This window comes from Vulpes vulpes, chromosome 14 (assembly GCF_048418805.1).
Source record: "Vulpes vulpes isolate BD-2025 chromosome 14, VulVul3, whole genome shotgun sequence".
Classification (NCBI taxonomy): domain Eukaryota; kingdom Metazoa; phylum Chordata; class Mammalia; order Carnivora; family Canidae; genus Vulpes; species Vulpes vulpes.
The window spans coordinates 78,015,323-78,042,053 of record NC_132793.1 but is presented as its reverse complement, the minus strand read 5'-3'; the positions used below and the strand labels follow the sequence as shown (position 1 = coordinate 78,042,053).

General features: G+C 41.9%; 1 protein-coding gene across 2 annotated transcripts in view; it reads left to right on the top strand.

Annotated features, from left to right (window-relative positions):
• Positions 1–26,731, top strand: part of IQGAP2 (IQ motif containing GTPase activating protein 2) — a 295,353-nt gene that overhangs the window by 19,852 nt on the left and 248,770 nt on the right. The gene's annotated exons all lie outside the window — the stretch shown is intronic.

The window sequence follows — 26,731 nt, the reverse complement described above, 5'->3', positions numbered from 1 at the left end:
TCTATTAGCCATGTGTAGGTCTTCTTTGGAGAAATGTCTGTTCATGTCTTCTGCCCATCTCTTGACTGGATTTTTTGTTTTATTAGTTGTTGAGTTTGATAAGTTCTTTAGAGATTTTGGATAGCAGTCCTTTATCTGATATGTCATCTGCAAATAACTTCTCCCATTCTGTAGGTTGCCTTTTGGTTTTGTTGACATTTCCTTTGCTGTGCAAAAGCTTTTTATCCCGAAGAAGTCCCAATAGTTAAGTTTTACCTTTATTTCCCTTGCCTTTGAAGACATGTCTGGCAAGAAATTGCTGCAGCCAAGGTCACAGAGGTTGCTGCCTGTGTTTTCCTCTAGGATTTTGATGGTTTCCTGTCTCACATTTAGGTCTTTCATCCATTTTGACTTTATTTTTGTAAACAGTGTAAGAAAGTTGTCCAGTTTCATTCTTCTGCATGTGCCTTTCCAATTCTCCGAATACCATTTGTTGAAGAGACTGTCTTTTCTTCACTGGATATTTTTGCCTGCTTTGTGGAATATTAGTTGACGATTGATTTCTAATGACAAAGAGAAATGCTTATAAAGTGAAAAGTCGGGATGTACTATGGGGAAGTTAGAATTTAAATTCTATGAGGAAAAAGACTGGAAGAAAATGCAGCAAACTGTTAACAGTTGTTTTAGATGGACTGGTTTCCTGTTCTTTATCTTTCCTAGGGAGACCTGTAATACCAGTAAACACCATCCTTCTGATGGTGAGAGACTAAGTTCTTCCCTGTCTGAACTTGACTGGCTTGGGTGAATATGGTCTCAGGTAGAAGTTGTTGGGGTGATTCAGCAAATTGCTGATGAATCTTCTTGCCTGGATTTTCTGCTACCTTTTCCCTGAGCCTGGAAGCTCCATGAAACCATTCAGACCTCCTGGGTCAGTTTTTTTGTGTGTGTTGGGAGTTGGAGGATGGATTGAATTTGAATTGGAAATTGTTGTATAACTAACTTCATGGATCAGGTTGAGCGTAGGTTTTCCCATGGTCTGTGCCAATAACCTCTTTCTTGACACCCTCAAGTCATAAGATTAGAATGCCTTGGCTCAGTTCTGGGTTTCCCTTCATCGGCATCTAGTCGTTTTCAGCGAGCAGAATTTCGGTCAGCTGGCACATCACCAGAAAGGGCCAAATTAGACATAATTGCACATCGGCTTTATTTTGAGGTCTGTTGCTTACTGTGCTCTGCAGAAGCACTCAGACCTGGAGCTTTGTTCTCCCTGGGAATAGCATGCCCCAGAAGAAAGGTTACAGTATATATTATTCATCATCTAAACCTGGACACCTTTGTGGGGAAAGGGAAAATTCTATTAATTATGCCACGGTGTCAGCTGGGCCGTGTCTGGGCACGCTGAGACATAGGGTCCCCCTGCCCCTGGGGATGGATCTTTCTCTGGTCTGTGACAGGAACTTCCCTTTCCTAGACAGCAACCTTCGGGGGAGAGGAGAAGCCAACACAGTTGGAAAGTACGAGGGGCATTGGAAAAAAGGGGAGGCAGGGTGCCTTTTCAGGAAAGTTGAGCTAAAAATAGAGCGTAGCCATTCAGCAGTTGCTTGGACACTTCAGACGCCTGGGGTCTGCACTGTTGTTCCCTTTCTCTGCCTTCCTCCATTTTCCTCCGTGTTACAAAGGAGCTGGTCTTCATGCTGCTGTTGGCTGGGGATGCAGCCCCTTTAATATGCCGAGGGAGCTGGAGGAGACGCTCCCTGAGGCCTCTGGAGGCTCTGTGAGCCCGTGATTTTATAATAGGTAACCTAAGGCCTGCACTGCATGAGTAATGAGGAGGGGACAAGCAAGCGGGAACCCTTCCTGCCGAAAGGGCAAGGCCCCGGATCCCCTGTCCCTGGCTGTTACACACTCGGTGGCATGTCCTGCTCCTCCCGGAGCCAAGGGTGGAAAGCTGTTGTGGGGGGAGTGCAGGCCTTTGACTGGAGAGGGGGTTTCCTGGTGGGGTGAGCAGGAGGTGATGGGGATGCTGAGAGGGCAAAGAAGATGACACTATAGTGAATTCTCCAGGTCAGGCTTCCTCAGCCCCAACACTTGAGACATTTGGACTAGGCAGTTGGTGATGGGGGCGGGGGCAGGAGGAAGGACCGGGTCCTGTGGGACATGGAGTGGCATCCCTGACACAGGAGATGCCGGTACTACCCACTCCCGCCCCTGGGAGGATGACCCAAAATGCCTCCACGCGTTGCCAAATGTCCCCGGTTGAGAATCTGCTGTAGGTGAAGAAACAGAATTGTTCTCTGGGTAGTTCTGTGTTGCTGGGTTTTGTTCTGGCCTGGCTTCCACCTTGAGCTCTTATAATACCATTTACTGGACCAATTAGTGTTTGTGATGGTGGGTGGTGATTTAAAACGAAATAGCCTCACTTTCATGCTCTGGGATTTGGCTCTGAAATAAAGTGAGCTGGGCTCTTCCCCGCCCCTCTCCAGAGTGCGTGAATAATGAGGTCTTTCTGCTGAGAATGGGATTATGCTTTTTTTCCCTACCTTGTAAAGCTTTTTTTTTTTTTTTTTCAGTGTTTCTACCAGGACTAGTATAACTGGTTTTATACTGACAAAATGTTAAATTAAAAAAAAAAAAAAGGTTCCCTAATACAGCCCATGTCACATGTAAATGTGCTCCTGTGCCCTCTGAAGACCTGGTTATGCTGCAGATCCCGGGGGGCAGGGGCCAGGCATGAGATTCTGCAGGTCAGAGGAGCTCCCAGGTGCTACCCACACAGTTGGTTTATAAACCACACTTTAAGGCTCTAAGAAGAATCAAGTCTTGACAGTTAAAGAAAAATTAGCAAATAAGTCCAGGAAGATGACAGAACACTCTGAATGGGGGCAGCATAAGGTTTTTGGCAATCTACCCTGCAAGGGCTGCCCATAGACCTTTCTGTGGGCCAGACCTGATTGTTTGAGCCCGTCTGTAGCTTCGCAGGCTGCTGAGCAGCAGGAGGGCCAATGCTTGCAGCCACTTACCTGGCACGGTGAGAAGCAGTTTGACAGGACAGCCTGAGACAGATGGCGGCACCCTCTGAATGGGCACTAGAAGGGCAGGCCAGCTCCAGAAAGGCAGCAGATTCAACCATTTTAGGCTCTTAGCCGTTTGCTGGTTCCCTGAATTCATTTTGAGTAGAGAGAGTCACAGAGGGAACTCTCTGTTCAGCTTCTCTGAACAGCTTTGGCCTGACTTTGTAGTTGCTGAGGTTTGCAGGGACAACCGCACTCAGGCACCTGCTCTCCTGGCAAGGGACACTCCTTCCAGGATGTTGGGCAACAGGAGCAGTTGGTGCTGTTCTTGTTACCCTGAAGCCTCTGTTTCTGCAGGTCTGCTGCTACCAGGGATGGAGTGGGAGAAAGTACTTGGAACTGTGGGAAGAGTAAAACATTTCCAATTGGTGATGCAAAGGAAGGTGGGAGCCCAGGCCACCCACTGTTCTTGTGCTTGGAGTGGGGATTGGATATCAATCTGCAAGTACAGCAGTGTCTTTACATAGCTTAGTATACCAACAAACTGGAAGAATATATATTATAGAAGTAATAACTTGTTATCTGAGCAAAAAACCAGAAATGTAAAGAAAAAAATTTCAATAATTGTTAATTTCATTACTCACGTGTAATCACTGTGAGGACTTAGATGTATTTCTCTCTAGTTTTTTTTCTTTTGTAGCTGTTTTTTTTTCTTTCTTTTAAGTCTATGTTGGAATTAGTTAACATTCTTATCACCCTGATGAGGTGTTCAAGTAAATTTGTGTTATTCATAATTTTTCAAAATTAGAATGCCAATCTAGGAAAGTCTTTGTGGGAGAACAGAAATAAATGAGTTCTATACTCTCCAGAAGTCTAGAAGTCTAGAAGTCCTAAGTCTTAAACCCCTGCTTCACGGGGGATTTACGTTTGAATATCTTTGCTCCAGTGGAATGAAAAGGAACACACACACACATGTACAACTATCTTTGTAGGGTTTTAGCACATTTTTTAGTTCTCTCATATCTCTCCAAGAAGGGAAAGCGTAGGCCTCTCTAACTTATAGGTGAGGATAGGAGAGTTACAGTGGTTTAAAGATTAATATGAGGTACTACTAGTCCAGACTTCAGTGTTTTTCAACATGTCTTTACAGCAAGAAGTAATAAGATTTGGGATGAGAGAAATGTCACTTGCCCGAGTTAGGCACATAGGCCTATGTATGCTGATTCCCTTGTATAGTGCTATGTAACAAATTACCCCAAGACTTACTGGAACAAAACTACCACTATCTTATAGATTCTCTGGGTTGGGAATTTGGGCAAGATACAGTGGACATGGCATGTCTGCTCCATTTGCTGGTTCAATTAGCTGGAAAAGACTCATACTTCTGGTGGAGGAGGAGACTGGAATCATCAGCAAACTTATCTACTCATATCACTGGTACCTGAGCTGGAATGACTTGAAGGCTGAACTCAACTGGGGGTGTTCACCAGAGCACGTTTAAGTAGATTCTCCATGCGACATGGTAGCTGGCCTCTAGAGGAAGGGTTCTAAGAGACCAAGAAGAAACCTAGCTTCAGAGGTCAGATAATACCATTTATGCCCTGTCTACTAGTTAAAACCATTGTGAGTCTTCCCAGATTCATGGAGATGGAACCTGGACTCTACCTCTTAATTAAAGTAATTAAAGAATTTGTAACCACTTAAAAAAGGCACATCAGCTGTTTAATTCACACTATACTACAGCGCTGATTCAATAAAAAATGAAGTTAGCAAAGCTGTATCAAGAATGAATTCACTGTAAATAGGTAAATAAAAGATGTGCTGTGTATGTTGTGAAGAATTAGAATAACTGTGATCACATTTATTAAACACAGTATGGATAGTCTAAGCCATAGCAATCAGACAAGAAAAAGAAAAGGCATCCAGGGGAACCTGGATGGCTCAGACAGTGGAACATATGACTCTTGATTGTGGGTAATAAGTTTGAGCCCCACATTGGGTATAGAAATAATAAGATTTTTTTTTTAAAAAGGAAAAAGGCGTCCAAATGGGTAAGAAAGAAGCAAAACTGTCACTATTTGCAGAATCCTAAAGGCCACCAAAAAACTCTTAGAATAAATAAATTCAGTTAAGTGCAGGATACAAACTAAATATACAGACATCTCTTGGGTTTCTGTACAAATTCCATACTAATAATGAAATAGCAGAAGAAAATTAAAACAATCTCATTTACAGTTACACAAGGAACCAAGGGGGGAGAAAAGAATAAAATATCTAGGAATAAAGTTGGAAAGACCTGTACTTGGAAAGCTATAAAATATTGATGAAAGAAACTGAAGACACAGACATGAAAGATAAGATACACCATGCTCATGAATTGGAAGAATTAATATTTTTTTATTTTTTAAAAGATTTTATTAGAGATAGAGAGAGAGAACCAGCAGAGGGAGGGGCAGAGGGCGAAGCAGGCCCCCTGCTGATCCCAGAACCCCGGGATCATGACCCGAGCCAAAGCAGACACTTAACTGACTGAGCCACCCAGGCAACCCTGGAAGAATTAATATTGTTAAAATGTCCAGTCTACCTAAAGGAATCTACAGATTCAATGTAATCCCTATTCAAAATACAAATAGCACTTTCCACAGAACCATAACAAATGATACTAAGACTTGTACAGAACTACAGAAATTGAATAGCCAAAGCAGTCTTGAGAAAAAACAAAGATGGAGGTATCACAGTCTCAGATTTCAAGATATACCACAAAGCTAGAGTAATCAAAATGGTATTGGTACTGGCACAAAAAATACATACATCAATGGAACAGAGATCCCAGAGATAAACCCATGTTTATAAGGTCAATCTAGGACAAAGGAGGCAAGAATATATAATGGAGAAAAGAGAGTCTCCAATAAATGGTGCTGGGGAAACTGGACCACTTTCTTGTACCATGCACAAACATAAACTGACCTAATGTGAGACCTGAAACCATAAAAATCCTGTAAGAGAATACAGGCAGTAATTTCTTTGGCATCAGCCTTAGCAACATTTTTCTAGATTTGCGTCCTCAGGCAAGAGAGATAAAAGCAAAAATAAATTACTGGGACTACACCAAAATAAGGAGCCTTCTGCACAGCAAAGGAAACTATCCACAAGGTAGAAAGACAACCTACTGAATGAAAGAAGGCATTTGCAAATGCTATATCTGATAAGAGGTTAATATAAAAAATATGTACAGAATTGATACTACAACTCAACACCAAAAAAATCCAATTTAAAAATGGGTAGAGGAGGGATGCCTGCGTGGCTCAGAAGTTGAGCATCTGCCTTTGGCTCAGGGTGGGGTCCAGGGATTGAGTCCTGCATCAGGCTCCCCACAGGGAGCCTGCTTCTTCCTCTGGCTATGTCTCTGCCTCTCTCGCTGTATCTCTCATAAATGAATGAATGAATGAAGGAATGAATGAATGAATGAATAAATGAAATCTTTAAAAAAAAAAACTGAGCAGAGGACCTAAATAGACATTTTTCCAAAGAAGACCTACATATGGCCAAAAGACACAATAAAAGATGGTCGGCAACACTAACCATGAGGGAAATGCAAATCTAAACCACAGTGAGCTCTCACTTCATGCCAGTCAGAATGGCTAGTATAAAAAATACAAGAAATAACAAGTGTTGACAAGAATGTAGAAGAACAAGGAACCCTCGTGCACTTGGTGAGAATGTAAAGTGGTGCAGCCACTGTGGAAAGTAGTATGGAGGTTCCTCAAGAAATTAAAAATAGAAATATGATATGACTTAGTAATTTGACTACTATTAACCCAAAGAAAATGAAAACACTAATTGGAAAATACATATGCACCCCTGTATTTGTTGTAGCCTTATTTACAGTAGCCAAGATATGGAAGCAACTTATATCTACTGATAGATGAATGGATAAAGAAGTAGTTTTTTTTTTTTTAAAAAGGTAGTGTGTGCACATACACATGCCTGCTCACACATATACATAAGATGGAATATTACTGAGCCGTAAAAAAGGATGAGATCATTTGTAACAGCATGGATAGACCTAGATGCTGTTATACTAAGTGAAAGAAATCACAGATGATTTCACTTATATATGGAATCTAAAAAAACCAAACAGATTCATAAATATGGAGAAAGAACTGCTGGTGGCCAATGGGGAGGGGGTTGGGCAAAATGGGTGAAGAGGAGTGGGGGGTATAGGCTTCCAGTTACGGAATGAGTAAGTCACAGTGATAAAAGGTACAGCACAGGGAATACAGTCACGGGTACTGTGATAGTATTGTATGGTGACAGATGGCAGCTACACTTGGGGTGAGAGCAGTATAGTGTATGGAGTGTTGAGTCACTGTTGGTACACTTAATGTATCATCGTGTATTAACTATACCAGAATTAAAAAAATAATGAAAATAGTTGAAGTAAATAGAAAAATTGAAGTTAACCTAAGAGCTTGACAGTTGGGGAGTTGTTTAATTTATAAAATATGTGTATTCACCATACCGTGAAGCCTTTAATTGTAGCTCTATATGGAGAGACATGGAAATATGTCCATCTATTAAGTGAAAATACTATTTGCAGAAAGACGTCTGCAATGATTCTTTAACATTTTAATAGAACTTAGACGTATCTATGAAATTTTAGGAAACGTCTTAAAGGAGTGCCCAATGGTTAGTGAGCGTTTCTTATAGGGAACAGAATATGATTTGGTTTGGTCTTTTGTGTGAACAAAAGGGAACTCACTTCCTACTCTCTAGTTCTGTGCTATTTAAATTTTATAGTGAATTTAGTATTTCTGTTGTGCTCTTAGTTGCTATGTGAGATTTTAACTTTTTTTTTTTAAGATTTATTTATTCACTTTAGAGACAGCACGAGTGCAAGGGGCAGAGGGTGGGGGAGAGAGAATCTTTAGCAGATTCCGTGTTGAACTTGAAGCCTGACACGGGGCTTAATCCCATGATCCTGAGATCATGGTCTGAGCCAAATTCAAGACTCAGACGTCCATCTAATTGTGCCAGCCAGATACCCTGCAATTTTAACTTTTAAAATGTTGTAAAGTTGACTTGGTAAACATGTGAGTCGAGAGAGAGGATTGCTTGCTTCTGCTGTTACATCTTTCCTTCTGTGTCTTTTATGCTATGAGCCACTGCAGTAGATGTGCCGTTTGCACAGGTAGGAAGTAGTCTTCTTAGAGTGCATCGTAGTTGCCAGAGAAATTTAAGAAAACCTGTCTTTTGGTTGTTGATTAGTTTTGGTGTCTCTTTTCTGTTCTAAACCGAAAAGTCTCCTCAATAGTCATGCAGTTCCTAAATGCAGGACAGTTCCAAGTGACCTTTCCATAAAGGCTTTAATAGAAGTTAAGGGTAGACATACTTAGGGTGGGTTGAATCATTTAAGCTTGTATTATCTCTTAAATGAAATTAACTATATTCATAAAATAAAATTAGGGAAATTCAGTAGCAATAGAAAAGATTTATAACTTTAATAAGACTTTAACTGGTTTATTTCTGAGCTTCTCTTTTGGGGTTGGTTTTTTTGAGCATCACATATTCCTCAAACTAATAGAATGGAGTGGAAGCACAAATATAGATCCAGATCTATGTTTTAAAGGTATAAGCCCTCTATTTATTTCTTGTCTTGCACACAACCCAATCATACCTTATTTTTTAGTGATACTATTTAAAATAATATTACACTGAGAGCTGGTAAGAGGGACTTAACCAATGCAGTAACTTGGCTGTGTCCTGGCTTGGCAGATGCTCTTATGGCATTTACCACTGAGTAGGACAGACAGAAACATAAAATAAGGTGATGAGAGGACTGGCTTACAATATGGGGCTGGATAGTTTGCCCCTTCCAATCCACCATACTCTGTGCCCTAAGAAGCAGGCTGTTATGGATGGTCCATGGGCTCCCATGTTGCTCTGGCTTTTGGGAGATAAGGCTGGGTGTTTATTTTCCTTGCTTCCGGGTTCCCCAGATTGTTGGTTAGAGGTGTTCCTGGTTTCCTCTGCTGAAAGACAAAACTCCTGTCAGATGGCCCTCTTCTGCTTTTGCTGCACTTAAGTTCTTGATGCAACTGCTTTTGTAATCCTGTCCCTTCAGACCTAACAGAGGTGATGGCACTCTGCTGTGGCTAGCTCCTGGGGATCTCAGATCCTTGCTAGTTTCCTTCACCTTGTTCATGCCTTTGTAAACTCTTTTACCCTGTAAATGAGCACCATTTCTTTCCTGAATAATTAGATAATGTCCTAAGTGAAAAAGTTGAGGCTTAGAGATCGGTGAATCTCAGAACTGGGATTAGAATCCAATCTGTTGGGACGCCTGGGTGGCTCAGTGGTTGAGCACCTGCCTTTGGCTCAGGTGGTGATCCCAGGATCGGGGATCGAGTCCTGCATCAGGGTCCCTGCAGGGAGCCTGCTTCTCCCTCTGCCTGTGTCTCTGCTTCTCTCTGTGTGTCTCTCATGAATAAATAAATAAAATAATCTTAAAAAAAAAGAATCCAGTCTGTTTTGCATCCACGCCTGATTGATAAACTCAGTGTTTCACTATTTGCCTGTAGTGACCAAGAAATTTCTCATTGTTGCCTTGAAATGAAAGAGAAACCTGAGGGGAGTTTGCCACCTGGTAGATGTGACTCTTGTTAAGGAGGCTAAAAACAAACTAACTTATACGCATTTGAATAAGCAACCTACTTCAACTTCTGTAGTTGAGAGTTTTGTGTTGCTTTCTTTTGGACTGGCCGTCAGAATCATTTTATCATTCAGGAAGGGGAGTAAAACCTAAAATAATGCCACTTAATTTTCTAGGCTTGGCTCGGGTTGACTACTGGTTGTTTGCAAACATCTCATCCCACCTTTCTGGACCAAGTTTCAGGACATGTAAAATAAATGCATAATTGAGTTAATGGTCGTTCCAAAAGAGACATCTAAAAATGTGTTCATTAAGGGCAGCCAAGTTGGAATGAACATCGAACTTCTCGGGCAGCTATTTTGAAAGATAAAATATTTATTTCTGTGTGTGATTTCTTGACTCAGAAATACCATAATTTAATTATGTTACCTGAGACTCCTGTCATTGCATCCTGACTCTATATCCACTTACTTGACCTGCAGAGGAACTTTAGGCCAACTAGGAAGACCATGCTTGAGGGCAGGGCGCTCATTATTGCCTTATAAAGAGAACACTCTTTGAGACAATTTAGCCTAATGGCTAAGAACTGGGTCATTGAGGCAGACTGTGCAGGTGCTAGTCTGGATTTCACAAATCCCTGCTCGGTGCCGTGGGGCACTGTGCCTTGGGATGAAGTTCTGGAATATAGGTGAGGTCCGGAGCCGACGACCAAGAAAGAATTCTTGAGATGTCTTTGGTGCAAAATGGTGGTTTTATTAAAGCGGGGGACAGAAGCCATGGGCAGGAAGAGTTGCTGCCCTGAGCCTGGGAGAGGGGAGGGGTTTGAGGATAGCATCCTCTCTAAGGAGTTTTGGAAGCCAGATTTCCAGGACCTTGAGGGGCAGCTATTGTTAGGAAAAGGTCACTTACCACCATCTAATGAGACCTGAGTCATGACACCCTACAGATGTATATCCATGGGCCACGTGCTTGGAGAATGATTGCCAATATGTATCTTGGGGGGTAGAGATAAAGGGAATTTCTAAGGAATTTTTATATGTTAAATAGACATACAGGCTCCTGGGGGTTGGGCTAAGCTTGCCTTCTGCCCTTAGCAAAGTCTGAACATCGAGGCAGTTGAGTCTGTAGAGGAATGTCCCTCTGCCTGTTTCAAGGACTCATCAGTGTGCTCTGTCCTCAGCTAGTCCTCTGGTTCCCCATCACCTTGGTATCCTTATTTGATAAGTGGAAATAATAGTAGCTACCTTATAGTTTTTGTGAGGATTAAATTATATAAAGGGTTTAGGAGAATGTCTAACACAATTACAAATGCTAAATCATGGTTAGCATGTTGGGTTTTTTGTTTCTTTCTGATCATCATCACCATCTCTAGTGCAGATCCCATTGATTCTTCTGTCCTTTGTGTAAGTGACTTTCCTTCCTAGACCTTGTCCATCAAACTTCATTGACCTTCTTGGAAAGAAAAAGAAATTAACTCCCTATAGGTCCTACGTTTGAAGAGGTTGTATCTAAATCATCAAATAGGAGCAAAAGAACCAAAGGAGAAAGAAGAATGAGGAAGCTGGTGGGAAAGTGAGTACACTGGGAAGAGAAGGCACACCTCTAACAATGCTGTTTTGGGGGTTTTTTGTTTTGTTTTTTACGAAGCCAGTATTTAGGATACAGGCACACGTGTGGAGTGGTTTCTACTGTGTCTGTTGTTAACAAGCCAGGCACCCTTTGTGCCTCTGTTTTCAGCTTGCAAAGTGTTGTTAATATCTGTTTCTTCCCTACCTTCTGGTTAACTTGGTGGACCTGTTGCAGACAAGCATCCCTCTTGCATCAGACGTGTAATAGGTATCAAAATTAAAGGAATTTTGCTTTAAAAAAATAAGCATGAGAAACCCCGTGTGCCATAAATTAAGAAGGCATTCAAAGCCTGAGTGTTGAGTAGCAGTGGGAGCAGGATGGCACATGGGAAATGAAGTTTGGGCCTAGGTTGAGTGGGGAAATGACACCCAGCTCTCCCTGTATTAACTCTAGGAATCAGAAAGAGCTGTTTTGCCCACAAAATGGGGAGTGGAAAAACTGCCCACTGGCTACGGAATTGCCATGGGGAAAGAGACAAATCAGCAAAAAAATGGGACCTAAAGCTGCATCACTCACAGATGAGGTAGTGGAATTCCTACCTGTGTGACCTGAGCCTCTCCATCTCAGACATTAACACAAAACTGTCTAAAGCCAGTGGGGAAAGCTAAGGGAGCTATAAAAAGGGTTTGGGCTATAAGGCCCTCAATGACACTATATCTACTCTACCTCTCAAATTTTCTGTAGGGGATGTTGTCATTTTCTTCTTCCCACCCTTCCAATTAAAATAAAAATGTATGTTATGATTTATTACAAGAACTCTTTCTTAACTTCCAATAGCCTGATCTCATTTCCTTAAATGAAAATAGTATTGCAGTAAAACTAGGTTACAACATTTATAGTCTTGGTTTTAATACAAGCCTATAGATTGACTTATCCCCCTGAATAGTTCCAGTAATGCATGAGTGAATTATGTGCGTGCTGTGTGTGTGGAACGGGGAGAGGAAGGAATGGGAGTCTTCTCTCATTCAGAGTAAACAGGCATTTTTAGAGGAACAGGACAGGTCTAAGAGTACACCTAGCCACTTGTGCTACCTTTGCTTGGGATGAAGAGGTTAAACACTGGGTGTGTGAACCTGTCTCCTCACTTACTGAGTCAACTCAGCCACAATACCTCCCCCCTTCTTTTTTTTTTTTCTCTTCTAAGTTTAGAGGCATCTAACAATTCCTATTCCCAAACAGGAATAAAGGACAAATTCATTCTGCTTTAATCTATAGAGATGTACTGAAAGCTTAAATAAACCATGTCCTGGTTGAAAATTTTTTCTGGAAAAGGCTGTACAATAGGAATGCCACAGTTTATTGTGAGAAAACATAATCAAGTTAATAATTTCTGGAGTTTTAAATCCTCATTAGAACCAACTTAAAAAAAAAAACCAACTTTCTTTCTTTCTTTCTTTCTCTTTCTTTTCTTTTCTTTTCTTTTCTTTTCTTTTCTTTTCTTTCTTTCTCTTTCTCCTTTCTTTCTCTTTCTTTCTCCTTTCTTTCTTTCTTTTCTTTTTTCTTTCTTTTGAACCTCATTTCAATATAATAGTTACCTGACACATAAAATAGATGGAAGCAGAGGTTATGGTAGATGTGCAAACTAAAGCTCAACATTGTCCCCTTGTACATATACAAAGGGGTGCTGCCTCTACTTGGAAGGATAAAGAGAATGCTCGGAACTTATATAACACCAAAGAGCGTGTGGGCTATATGCTGGAGTGTGTAGAGAATGAGCTTGCTCAGTTTTATCAAAATTGTAGTAATTTTCCAAACTGGCGTAATTCTACCTTCCAAAAGTTTTGAATGACTTCAAAGTGAAGAACAGACTTGGAGCATCCAACATCAAACCAGCCCATCTCTGAAAAAAAACATGTATGAAAACAGATGGAATGAGATATCCATCCCATTTATGGGATAAGTGGGTCAAGTGCCTCGAGTCATATGCTTCCCAGGAGTGACACCCCCCGCTGGTTCTCCATGTAGACTGCCTGCACACGTGCAGCGAAGTGTGAGCCAAGCTGAGTCAGCACCTGAGACCTGGACACTGGGAAACCCAGGGCTGGCAGTGTGCAGGCCCATGCAGCCCACACGGTACATGTGACACATCTGCTTGCAGTGCCAGCCTTACTAAGTTTGGAGGTGGTGACTCCTGTTTTATATACTGAACCACAGATGAGTTGGGGAATAGAATAGCACGGTGGATGATTTCTGTGAGACTGAAATGACACAACTCATGCTTACTGACCTTGAAGCTGTGCCCTGGGTGCTTATCTTCATGCCTGGTTCTTTCCATGTGTTTACTTTCTTCTGCATTTAGGGCTATTTTCTATGATTAATAAGTCATTAATACATGATTTGGGAAACCTAGGAGTATGTGGATGTCCAGAGAGGGCTGGGAGAGGCAGGTGTGCATCTCCTGAAGGCAGTGTGCCTGGTGAGTCGGGCCTGCTGCTAGGCTCTGCTTCCCACATGTCAGCCGTGATCTTGGACAAATGATTCAGCTGCTCCAAGTCTCTGTTTTCACATCTGTAAAATGTCACAGGATCATTGTGGGATGAATGCAGTAATGCTAGTGCCAGAAGAAACTGCCATGTGAGCACTCAGGGGACAGTGGAAGGGTGAGTGTGATAGAGCCAAAGCTTCACCAGCTACTCCCACCAGCCCCTCTGTCGGTTTCTCTCCTGAGTCCTGTTGCAGGGCTTCTGTAAGCTGTCATTCACAGCCTTCTTTATTGCCTTTCTGGACTTCTTTCTGCCCTTCATCATCTTCTAGATATCTTTTATTTTTTCTAGCATGATCACAGAGAAGAGAGGGCTGGGGTGGGGGAGGATTTGGAGCTGCCCAAGACCATTGCAGAGGAATCCACCGTGGAGGGCAGAACACCATGCGGGGCTGCTCAGGGCTCTCTGACTTGTGGAGGCATCAGGATGGCCGTGGATGGCAGGCCCGGAGAGGGAGTGGGAAGCACGGCTTTTAAAGGGCAGATCTAAAACTGTTTTCTTAATCTCCATCCCCACCTCCCATGGATGCAGTTCTGAATATGTTCCAAGGGAATGAAAATCCTTGTTGACTAAATGCTGGTGAAATGCCGGTGAACTGGCAAAATAAGGAACTTGGCTTGAGTATTTAATAGTAATTACAGTAATTTATGTCGCTGCTTTAACAACTGACGCCCAGTGAACTCTATATGATTCTCTCACAATTATGTGTGTTATTAGATGTGCCAGGTTAGCTTCGTTGGAAGAGCTTTTATCAATAGAATGAAACTCTGTCCCGCTCTTGGATTATGAGCTCTCACGTGGTCTTGTCTTCTCTCTGTCATCAAACAACTGTACTCCTTTCAGCCACACAGCTTCCAAGCAGCTGTAGAGCGTCCTGGATGGTGTCCCTGATCCTCTCGAGAGATTCAGAGACCTTTGCCAGAGTGAGGAGGGGGAGGGTGGAGAACCCGAAGCCTAAGGAAGGGGGCAGAAGATGGAGCATGAGACTGCACCTTAAAGTGCAGGTGTACTTCATTCTTTTTTTTTTTTTTTTCAGATTTTACTTATTCATTCGTGAGAGACACAGAGAGAGTGAGGCAGAGATGTAGGCAGAGGGAGAAGCAGGTTCCCTGCAGGGAGCCCGAAGTGGGACTCGATCCCAGGACTCCAGGATTACGCCCTGGGCTGAAGGCAGGCACTCAACCTCTGAGCCCCCCAGGTGCCCCACTTCACTCATTCTTCTTAATTGACTCCTCTAGTTGAGTTTCCCCATGGAACTTTCTCTCCTCTTCTTCATATCTGACTTCCAACACTTGTGATCTAGAAAAGTGGCCCTGATGAATCCCACTACTGAGTAATCTTTTCTCTTCCCCTAGACTTTTCTGTTCTTTGTCCTATAATTAACTTGACCTTCTCCCAAAGGAGCTTTCTAATACTGCTCCAGCATTAAATACACATTTCGTTAGATTGTAAACTCCGAGGGGCACGGTGTCCTTTCTCCCACCCATTCGATTCCTTCTCTCTATCCCAGGTGCACTGAACTACTTAGCCATTAGAGACTGCCACATACCAAAAGAAACACATTCTGTTGTTGCTGTATTTAAATTGGTTTTAATTACAAGGCATTTAGGAAGGCATTTTAGGACTCTGCATCTCCATAATTCTCTGTCAGCATTTTGCACCTAGCAGGCCAATAGTAAGTTTCTGTCTTCAGTTAGCCTCAAAATCATGGACACGTGTGCTGCACAAATGCTAGCGAGGTTCTCATGTCTGGGGTAGAAACAGTGACTTAATTCTGAAATTGTATTCAAATCCTCTAAGGAGCTAGTGGCTGACACATGCTTTGGCTGTCTCCTCTGATGTGCAGGAGACATGTGGTGCAATTTATGTACAGTACCATAGTCCGGTCCCCAGCCAAGAAAGCCATGCCGAGGGAGATCAGTTATTAATTTAAGTCTGAAGTGGAAGAGTATAAATTATATTTGACGTGGTTGCTGTTCTGGCTGTTGTAGGAAGCTTTTCAATTCTAGACTAAAGAAACATCATATCTGAAGACCTTGGTATCATTTATTGTGCTCATAAGAACATTCACTTTTCTAAAGTTGGGACCTTGCACTGTGTGTTAGAACAAAAAGCACACAACAAGCCAAAACCAAAATATTTTCAGCTTTGTTGCCCAAGTGGGGTAAATTCTTTCCCACAAGAGAGCCGTTCCCAGGGTATTTTATACACTTCTCAAGAAGTTTACAAAATCGTGGTTTGTATACATTCTCTTCAGCCTGCAGACTTGACGTTAGCTTCACCCACTCTTGCCAACTCAACTCCCTTCCCACATCAGCCGTTCCACTTCCTCCTACTGCTCCCTGTACTGTTGACATAAAGGAATAAAAATATGTTTGCTCTAACAGAATAGGGTACCTCCAAAAGTTTGATTAAAACTAAACATATGCTGGGGTGGCTCAGCAGTTGAGTGTCTGCCTTGGGCTCAGGGCGTGATCCTGGGGTCCTGAGATCCGGCTCCCCACAGGGAGCCTGCTTCTCCCTCTGCCTGTGTCTCTGCCTCTCCCTGTATCTCTCATGAATAAATAAAATCTTTAAAAAAAAAAAAACTAAAAAACTAAACATAAGCCAAGAGTTTTTTTTTTTTTTAATATTTATCCATTTATTCATGAGAGAGGCAGAGACATAGGCAGAGGGAGATGAAGTCTCTTCACAAGAGCCAGACATGGGACTCGATCCCGGATCCCAAGATCATGACCTGAGCTAAAGGCAGCTGCCCAACCGCTGAGCCACTCAGGCATCCCAAGAGTTCCCAAAATCTTTTTGGAGAAGTGGAAGTAACTTATATTTGTCCATCTATCTGTTAGGGCTGTTGCAGTTGTATGAGATAATTTTTGTGATAATGCTTTATAAATGAATAGGACTTTTATGAAACAAAAGAGCCCAACTTACTTGGTTCAAGTCCTGCTGTTTGATATTGAAGCTGTATGTGGTGGTACATGATTTCTCACAAGTCTGGTCTCCCACAAACCCAAAATGTGTGAAATGATGGTGATTTCCATTGCTTTCCTCAAAAACAAAATTTTTGATCAAGATCCCTAGCCTAAATTGCATTAGCCCCAAAATCAAGTTGAAATGTATTCTTGATCATGACAAAATATCTCCATTTGCATGGTACGATCCATTTGAGAGCTGAGTTTTTGGCATAGTTTGAAAAATTGTCCTAAATCATGTGTTAATTCAGACTCACTTACAAACAGCATATGCTTGCATTAATAGTGCCCTTCTGTTCTACATCATAGCCTTCTAATTGAGTCTGTCATGTTAAACTTGTCTTATAAATATACGTTTAGATTGAAAGTCAGCTCCTTAGTATATTGCTCGAATAGTGGAATGCTTCCACTTTTTTTCTCTTTAATTAAACAAACTTGCCTTTACGTAAAGTGGCATATTAGGGGATTTTCTGGTGCTGAGCCATTTCCACCTCCACCATCTGAAGTCACAAAATGAGTTGTCTGTTGCCTGTTGGCTTCCTTTTTCTTCCCCCGTACCATGCTCTACTTCATCCTGTTCATTCTGTTGCCAAATTCTGCCCTTGCAAAGCATCACTACGTTTTTCTTTCTTCTAATTCTTTTCTTTCTTCTAATTCAGACTTGTAAGGTTTCACGTCACAGAGGCGTCTTCATTCTGCAGATGAGGTCCCCTTCCGTTCATTCCACTTCACTTGGGTCTTAATCCTCCCTGTTCGCGGTGATCAGCTTGTCACACCCAAGCGTTTAGGCACATAAGGCCCTCAGAATATCGTGGCATTATTTGTCTACCTCTCTGCTGTCCTTGAGCTTCCATAATCTTTTTTCCTCATTAAGCTGTTAATAATCATTGCACATTTTCAATGACAGATCCTTCTCTAAAAGTTCAAATGGAGCAATTAGTGCATGGAAGGCATGCTTCATAATGGAACTGGCATTAAGGCTTATTCCTTGTATTTTCTTATTTTTCTGTAACTGAATGTTAAAACACATTTAATCTTTTGTTATTAAAGTAATATACATCAGGGACACCTGGCTGGCTCAGCTGTTGGGCATCTGCCTACCGGCTCAGGGCATGATCCTGGTGTGCCGGGAACGGGTCCCACGTCGGGCTCCGTGCATGGAGCCTGCTTCTCCCTGCCTGTGTCTGCCTCTCTCTCTATGTCTCTCATGAATAAATAAATAAAATCTTTTTTTAAAAAAAGTAATATATATCAGTGGTATAGAGTATCTGGAAAATGTGTATTATTTGAAAAAGTTAAAAATCTCTAGTGTACTCCTTTTAAAAACAAGTGCTTTAACATTTGGTATTTCCTTCTAGGCATTTTTCCCCTTCATTGTAGTACATATAATAACATAACCTTGAATGATTATTAAGAAGATATACCCACTACGTATATATGTTCAGTATGTGTATACATTGTGGAATTCAAATTTTGCTTTTTTCAAATATATATAATTTTAAATACATTGAATTTGCAAGTTATATAGAGATACACACTAAAGCCCCTGAGCGAGAGGAAAAACATTTTTTTTGAGGAAAATTGAATATAATGAATTACCTTAAAAAAGTAGCTGATTATCTATTACCTTTATTATACATATCTATACATTTTATGACTTCCTTATTTAATAATTGGTTATATTATAGTTTAACTGTAACATAATTTTAAGTATATGTGATTTTTTTAAAGTATTCATACAGCAGCTTCATGGGGTAGGTAGCATTATTCCCATTCTACAGATGATAAAACTGAGTGTCTAGCAAACTGATCTATAACTGAACATGGCAATATTACAGGCACATTTAAGCCCAAAGCCACTTCCCTTTCCACTCAGCCACACCTTTTTATCAGATGTTTTTGTCAGTGTAGTCAGAAATTCCCCTTTTTTTGGGGGTGGGGTGGGAAGAGAAGTAGAATAAAGGAGGGCCCTGAGATAAAAATGTTTAATTTTCTCAAATGTTTTCTCAGGATTTTTTGATCATATGACTTTGCTTATCATGTGATGTATCACGTAAGTAGTGTCACTGACACTTTTTATTTTGCTCTTGTTACTGCTACGTTCCTAGTAAGTCTAACTTAGCAATGCTGAATATTAATATTTTTTCCTTTGCTGAACTACATTTGAGATTACTACATCTTTGAGAGGTAAGCCTCTGATTTTAGTTTCTTTCTTTTTTTTTAAGATTATGTTTATTTATTTATGAGAGACAGAGAAATGCAGAGACACAACACAGGCAGAGGGAGAAGCAGGCTCCCTGCCAGGAGTTGATGTGGGACTCGATCCTGGGACCCCGGGATCATGCCCTGAGCCAAAGGCTGATGCTCAACCACTGAACCACCCAGGCACCTAATTTTACTTTCTATACTTTCTCAAGATAGCATTAATTTATGTGGTTTACAGTAGTAAAATCAAAGCTACATAAACTGCCGATAAGTAACACCCTCAGAAAAACTTAAGCACTGCTGGGTTGGTCACCAAACACATGCAAGGAGTCAGTGACTTTGTGGGATAGTAGAAGGATCAGAACTTTGGAATCCAAGTTGTTGGGAATCCCAATTCCGCCATTTATATGTCTTTATGATACTTGGATTACCTAAACTGGAATAACCGAACCTCCCTGAGTTTATTTCCCACTAAAGAAGTAAAGATTCAAATTCCTATCTTAAAGGGGGTTGTAGGGACTAAGAAATAATGTATGTAAAATAACTGGCACATACAAAGTGCTTATTAAGTGTTAATGTCTTCCGTCTGCTACTTTTCATGTATGTGTTATAAAGAGCTTATACTGATGAGGGAAATAAGATCTATGCCCATGAAACATGCAGGGAAAACACCCTACTCAAAACCAAAAGGTTGTTTTGTTTTCTTACATTGAGTCTTGAACTATTTGTGATTGGTTACTTTCTCCTAATAGTCAAAGAAAAATTAGATGAAGACTCAGTATTCTATTGTCTTCAAAGGCTCAAACAGTTTTGTAGGAATCTCTGATATTCTGGTTTATTTGAGGTAGTTTTTCAGAGGATGGGGACAGAGTGTTAGCAGTGACTTGCTACTCCCTGAGAACAGCCCAGGGAACTATCATTATATAACCTAAGTCTGTGTAACAATAGTAAAATATCATAATTCCCATGCGGTATTAAAGTTACAGTAAGTTGGGGACCCCTGGGTGGCTCAGCAGTTGAGCGCCTGCCTTTCGCTCAGGGCATGATCCTGGAGACTGGGATCGAGTCCCACATCGGGCTCCCTGCATGGAGCCTGCTGCTCCCTCTGCCTGTGTCTCTGCCTCTCTCTCTCTCTGTGTGTCTCTCATGAATAAATAAATAAAATCTTAAAAAAAATAAAGTTATAGTAAGGGGCACCTGGGTGGCTCAGTCAACTAAGCATCAGACTCTTGGTTTCAGCTTGTGTCATGATCTTGGGGTCCTGGGATTGAGCCCTGGGTTAGGCTCTGACCACAGCATGGACCTTGCTTGGGATTTTCTCTGTCTCCCTCTGACCCTCCTCCTGCTCGTGCGCTTTCTCTCTCTTTCTTTCTAAAAATAGATTAAAAAATAAAATCTTTTTGGGTGCCTGGGTGGCTCAGCGGGTGAGCATCTGCCTTCAGCTCTGGGCATGATCCTGGGGTCCTGGGATGGAGTCCTGCATTGGGATGGAGTCCTGCATTGGGTCCCCTATGGGGAGTCTGCTTCTCCCTCTACCTATGTCTCTGCCTATGTCTCTGCCTCTCTCTCTCTCTCTCTCGAATAAATAAAATCTTTAAAAATAAAATCTTTTTTTAAAAAGTTACAGTAAATAATCTCTATCTATAGCAAACAGAATAATTTTAGGACTTGTTCTAAATGCTCCACATAATTTGGAGCATTTTGCACTGGCCATCTTAAGCATAAAAAGTTTATACCTAAGTAGAGATGAGTTGAATTCCTTTCTCTTCTTTTAAAAATAGTAGAAGCTCATCCAGACAAAAGGTTTTACAATTCCTTCTGTAATTTTAACTGTTGGAGCTAAAATTTTTAAATTGGCCTTGGAAACTTGACAGTCCTTTTTTCCTTTCTGAGATCTGTATAAGGATGATGGAGTGTGTAGGAGCAGGCAGTGAACAAATGGAATTTTACTTGTGCCTACTTGGAAGCAAAATAACTGGTTTTTGATCTTCAGATATTTTTTTAAATAATAATTAAGAAATCCCAAATCTAAGAATCACTGCTTTTAAGGTCGTAGCCCTTAAATCAAGCAAAGTCTTAGATCCCTCCCATCTCAGCCTGCAAGGTGGACCTTAATAATCTCTGGCTTGCTTTGAATTTGTAGATTATTTAAAAAAAAAAATACAACGTTCTTCAGATTTGCACAGTGGACCAAGATTAATTTTACTCCCTGTGTGAGATGTAGAAATGAAATTCTGTTCTGAAAAAAGTGTCCTGGGTTTTGGGATTCAGGCCTAATAGAAACCAATGACATTGTAGATGGTCAAGCATTATCACATCCTTGTGGGAAACATCTTTGAAACCTTTTGTATCAAAGTGGGATCAAAGAACCCTCTTTCATATGTAGGTCTGAAAGCAATGTACATTAAAAGCCTATTTGCAGAAGAGGATTAACCATTTTCAAAAAGCCTGAACTGTTTTTTCCTTGAGTAAATATGACAAAGAAGTTTCCTAAGTCTTCTGGACCTTAAGAACCTCACTGGAAATATGACATTGGTGGCCAGAGACTGTAACTCTCAAAAGTAACTTGTGTAGTTTTGGGTGGTTACCTTCTTTCCTCATTAGGAAATTCTCATTGCAATACTGAGCATGAAGATTTAGGGCTTTGCCTTATTCAAGGAAGTGACAGTCTCTTACAACCCTGTCTAACCTGAGTATCCTCTGAAGTTGTGTGTTGCTTTACGGCTTTGGACAGTACTTAGAAATGTGTCACAGGGAAGAAATTCCAGGGAAAGTGTGGAGGGCGGGCTTTAGAGTTCACCTTCCCTTAGGATCTGCACAGCATGGCTGTGTTACCATCAGGGCATTAGATTTAGTAGAACTAAACCTGTAAAGGACACAGCATCTCTGCTTGTGAGCCCAAAGGTTCTTTAGACTACCTGAGAATCTGCGTTGGATTGCTAACAACTTCAACCTCAGTTTTGCCTATTTTTCAAAAGAAAACTCATATTACAGAAGTTGGATCATGTTAAGATCAAGTAGCCGTGAAATGCTTGCTACAGGAAGCTGGTGTGAAGCCAGAATATATCATGGCTCAAGTTTATTGGGTGTATTGCCTTAGTGGAAATTTTGGACTTGGGGTTCTCTCATCTTTATATCCAGCCCTTGTCCCTTGCCCATTTAAGGGTCTTGGAATCAATTCTCTTCCTTCTAGTTCCTTAGGGCACATAGATCTCTGGTAGCCGTTCTTTAAGTCTCAAGAAAGAGGAAATAACCACTTGGCAATGCTCTCCTGGCTAAAAGCTGATCTCAGATGTTACAGGCTGGTTCAATACACATTTGGACTGAATTACATATTCAGGACTGAGGATTCTCAGGGCTCCTTAAAGAAATTTTGAATCATACAGAATAATCACACATATATGAAATGCTAAACTCTGATACGTTTCTATGAACTGATGCTTCATACCGTATCTTTAACCTGCTTTTCCTTTAAGGGACATGTTTTAAATAATAGCATTTCATCAGAGATTCCCAATCCTGGTTTTTGTGTTTCTTGCTGACCTTTCCTCCACTGGAGGGAGTATATCCCTACTACCCATCTAAGATCCTGCCGTTGCGTCAAACTTTCCGTTGTTTAACTATAATGGGCCTTTGTGTCTCATACCTGTCACTCTGTGTCCAGTCCATGGACCAGACTGGCACAAAGTAGCCCCTCAAATATTTGTTGAAAAAGTGAATGAATTTTAATACCAAGGAGATGACAGCTTTGCTGCCTGTGTGTGAAGGAGCGAGTAGAGTAGCTGAAATTAAGTGACCACGCAAACTCCTTAATGAATGAGGCACATCTTCAGGCTGCTTTTCATTGGATTTTGTGGGTATTCTCTAGAACATGAACTCAAATTTTCCCTCCATCACTAAGAGTTTTACTTCAAAACCTTCTCTACCAATGCTCGTTCTGCTCCTTCCACCTCTGAATAAGCCCTCTAGTGGAAAGATTTCCCTAGAATGTTATTGTGTTAAAATGCCATCTTTTAGCCAATGCCCACTCAGGCATTTTGTGAGTTGCTAATATTTCTGGAAGCTGTTCTCCATGATGTCCTGTCTCTTAGGGCTCAAGGTAGCAGGTAAAGATGAACTTGAGAGGAAATCGCAGTCAAGCTGCTTTAAGATAAAGGCAGTTCTGAAAGCACTTACATGATCTGCTCTTGGGTTTAGCCATGACATGTGCCTTTCCTGGCTCCCTCAGATTTAGCAGCAGCAGCACTGCATGGGGCAAAGAGCAGCGGCTGCAGACCTGAGGATGTGGGCCCCAGCCCTGGCTGTGTCAGTGACCCAGTGAGGAACTACATGCCATCCCTTCCCTTAGCATGACCCCTCATTTCTGAAGTTGTAATGTCTGAGTCTCGGGATGATGGAGGACCACACAGTAACGTGGAAGAGTGCTTTATGGGTGGTGAAGTCATGCTGAAGTAAATTATTTTACCAGTTCCATGATGGCTCTTTCAATGGCAGGGTTATTTTCCATGGTTCTTATTAGAAATTGCTACTTCGTACATGTTGAATAATGCAGAAAAAGTTGCAAGCCACCTCTGTGGTCCAGAAGGATCTCCTTTGGTTGTGATTCAGGCATTCTCACACTCTAACTTTAACATATGCTTTGACCATAGATCATAAAGGCAGGAAAGTGAGGCCCAAGTGGATGTGGTTGGAAGGGCAGGGGCCAGATATGCGGTCCCATGGGCCATGGCAGAGGGAAGAAAGGGATGCGTCAAAGGAAGACCCATGAGGGCAAACACTGTTTTGATTTGTTCACTGACCTATCCCTGGTACTTTGGCTCATGCCTGGCCTAGAGAATCTATGAATTAAACGTCATTTAAGTGAGATCTCTGGAATGGTACTGTATTTGCCCCATCAGTGACTGTATCTTTATTCATTGTAAGTAGGCAAATCAAACTGCCCACATAGATATTTTAGAGCTCTCATACTAACTACTCCTCATAAGAGATTATTTGTCGCATATTTTTATGGAGCATGTAGCCTGCGCAGGACAGTGAGCTGGATATTATGAGGACACAGATTTGTCTTCAAGGAGTTTACTATTAAATGAAGCAGTAGAGGCGGTGCCAGGAGAGAGCACATTTTGAGTGGGAGCAAGCAGGGAAGACTTAGGGAGGGAAGTCCTTATTGAGTGGAGCCATAAAGATGTGCAGATTCCTATCAGCTGTGGCCCATATGCTGGAACTGCCATTTAAAGCTCTGGTGTGCGTTTGGTTAATTCAAACAGTAAGTGTAATCTTTTTAGACAGGTGATGTCACAGTTTGAGAGCTCAGCCGCATCTCTCTTGGACTGGTGGACTCTTATGTGGCTTGTGCAGGGAATTAGGGGATCGAGGCTTAGGGATGAAGTGCTTTTAAGGCTTCTGCTTCCTCCTGGGTAGATTGATAGAGGTGGAAGGAAGGTGGCAGTGAGAGGGTCTCCTTTTTTTTTTTTTAATTAATTTTTATTGGTGTTCAATTTACCAACATACAGAAAAACACCCAGTGCTCATCCCGTCAAGTGTCCACCTCAGTGCCCGTCACCCATTCCCCTCCAACACCCGCCCTCCTCCCCTTCCACCACCCCTAGTTCGTTTCCCCGAGTTAGGAGTCTTTATGTTCTGTCTCCCTTCCTGATATTTCCCAACATTTCTTTTCCCTTCCTTTATATTCCCTTTCACTATTATTTATATTCCAAGAGGGTCTCCTTTTGACTAGGGCTCTTGCACTCATACATAAAACTTGGGGAGGGCGGAGTGATCGTGTGGATTCATACTAGGAGTTATATATTGTTTTCGCTTTAATGTGGCTGAAGTTACTATAAAATGAGAATATCTTGTCAGAAATAGTCTTTTGGCTGAAATTCAAACAAGAAACTGGAAATCATGAGGTGTCTTGGGGATGAAGTATTAGGAAAAGTGGAGATGGAGGAATAGGTTAGGATATGTGGGCATGCCAGGGACCTTCCAAAAATCTCAGGATAAGAAAATCAGAATTTGCAAAATATAGTCCTCATGGGATTATGGTCAGCTCACTTCATAAAGGTGGCTTTTCAGCACATGGTTGTGTGTTCGCTGTGTGCAAAGAACCATGATAAATGTGATGGGTGTGCGTAGATGAATCAAGGGGCCTTTCTTGTACGGAATCTCCTTTTGTTGAGGGAGATGTGACTGAGCCTCTGTGATGAGTGGTGTAATAAAAGGGTGAACCAGAGTGCTGAGGAAGGTGGGTGGATCCTGGCTTGGGGATCCACAGAATTGTGCTTGAGGAGATGTCACACACAGAAGGTGGGAAAATGGCTCTCCAGGCACAGAGAAAGTGGAGAGCAGGAGCCCTTGAACCTGAAAGGTAATGGTGTGGTCCTGGAATGCAGCAGTGTCTGGAAGGATTGGCTGGAATGCAGGTTTCATGGCGGCAGGAGTAAGACTTCTAGAACTTAGTTCTGGAGGAAATGGGGATCCATGGAAGGTTTTGTGAGGGAGGTTAACGTTAGCAGGACTGTGTCTTCCAAAGGAGCTCTGGTGGCAGTGCGGAGAACGCGTGAGGGAGGGGTGGCTGGGAGGCGATCTGAGGGAAGTTGCAAGAGTCCAGGGGAGAGATATTGAAGACCTGGAATCTTGGGGGGGCGGGGGGTGCAGGTGTGGAAGAGGCTGGTTCCAGAGCTTGGTACTTTTCCTAAACTCAAGAGCTCTCTTTTAAAGTTCAAGTCAGATTGAATTTATTAAGAAAGAGAAGATGCTTTTGACAAACACCACAAATTTTTGTTGACCCTTATTCATACCACTGCTCCAGGAAGAGGTCTCCCTGTCTCAAGGGATGGAGCAGCACTGGGAAATTGGGAGTTGGAAGAAAGGCAGGATAGGAAGAGGGTGCTGAGATGTGTGGAAACTCCTGGCTGGTTGTGTCCAAGCCTGTCCTGGTGCTCTTCCACGGCTCCCCTCCCTCTTCTGCTGGTTTCTTTTCTTCCTCATCTATAAAAAGAGACATTTCCCTGAGTTCTTTCATACTGGTTTTGTTTTTCCATCCCATCCCCGCATTTCTAGCCCTAATGTTTCTACTTTTCCTTTGGGCAAATGACTTCCCATCCTGTTGGCTCAGCTGTAAAGTGGGACAAATTACCTGCTTCCTAGTGTCATGAGACTTATGTGAGACCGTTCATAGGACACGCAGCCTAAGGGCTTGAAACAAAGCATGTGCTTGATAAATAAGCATCCAGCATGTTTGTATATGTTTCTGGAATTCCACCATATTTTTATTGATGTAAACTTAAGCCCATCTCTTTTGAGTTCTTTGAGGGTTTTGTACCACTTTTAGAATTTAAGCATTTAGCATGGTATTTGCTCCATTAAGAGCTCAAAATCGGATCTTCATTCCTTTGGTCTGCCACAATGATATCTTGAACTCCTCGTCTGAGGGCATAGAACTGGCCTTTGTAAGGATGGGCAGGTGACCTTAACTCTTCTGCTTGGAGCCATGGGTCTCATTTGTGGAATGGCTGATTGGAGCTGGTGGCTGGGAAAGAAAAAAGCATGCTGACGTGCCTGTCCCACGTGACCGTATCCCTGCTGCGCATTCACTGTGTGTTCGTTAGATGAGTAACATAACAGACTAGAAGCCAAATTCATTTTATACGTATCAGAATTAAAGTTCAGGATTGAAGAGGGAAAAGGAGTTCCTTGTTAGGAGAAAGCAATGTTGTCATGAAAATGGACTGCGAAGAGTTGCCTGATGTGACAGTTGAGTGCCGTTGAGACGCTGGGCAGAGGAAATGCACTCAGGAG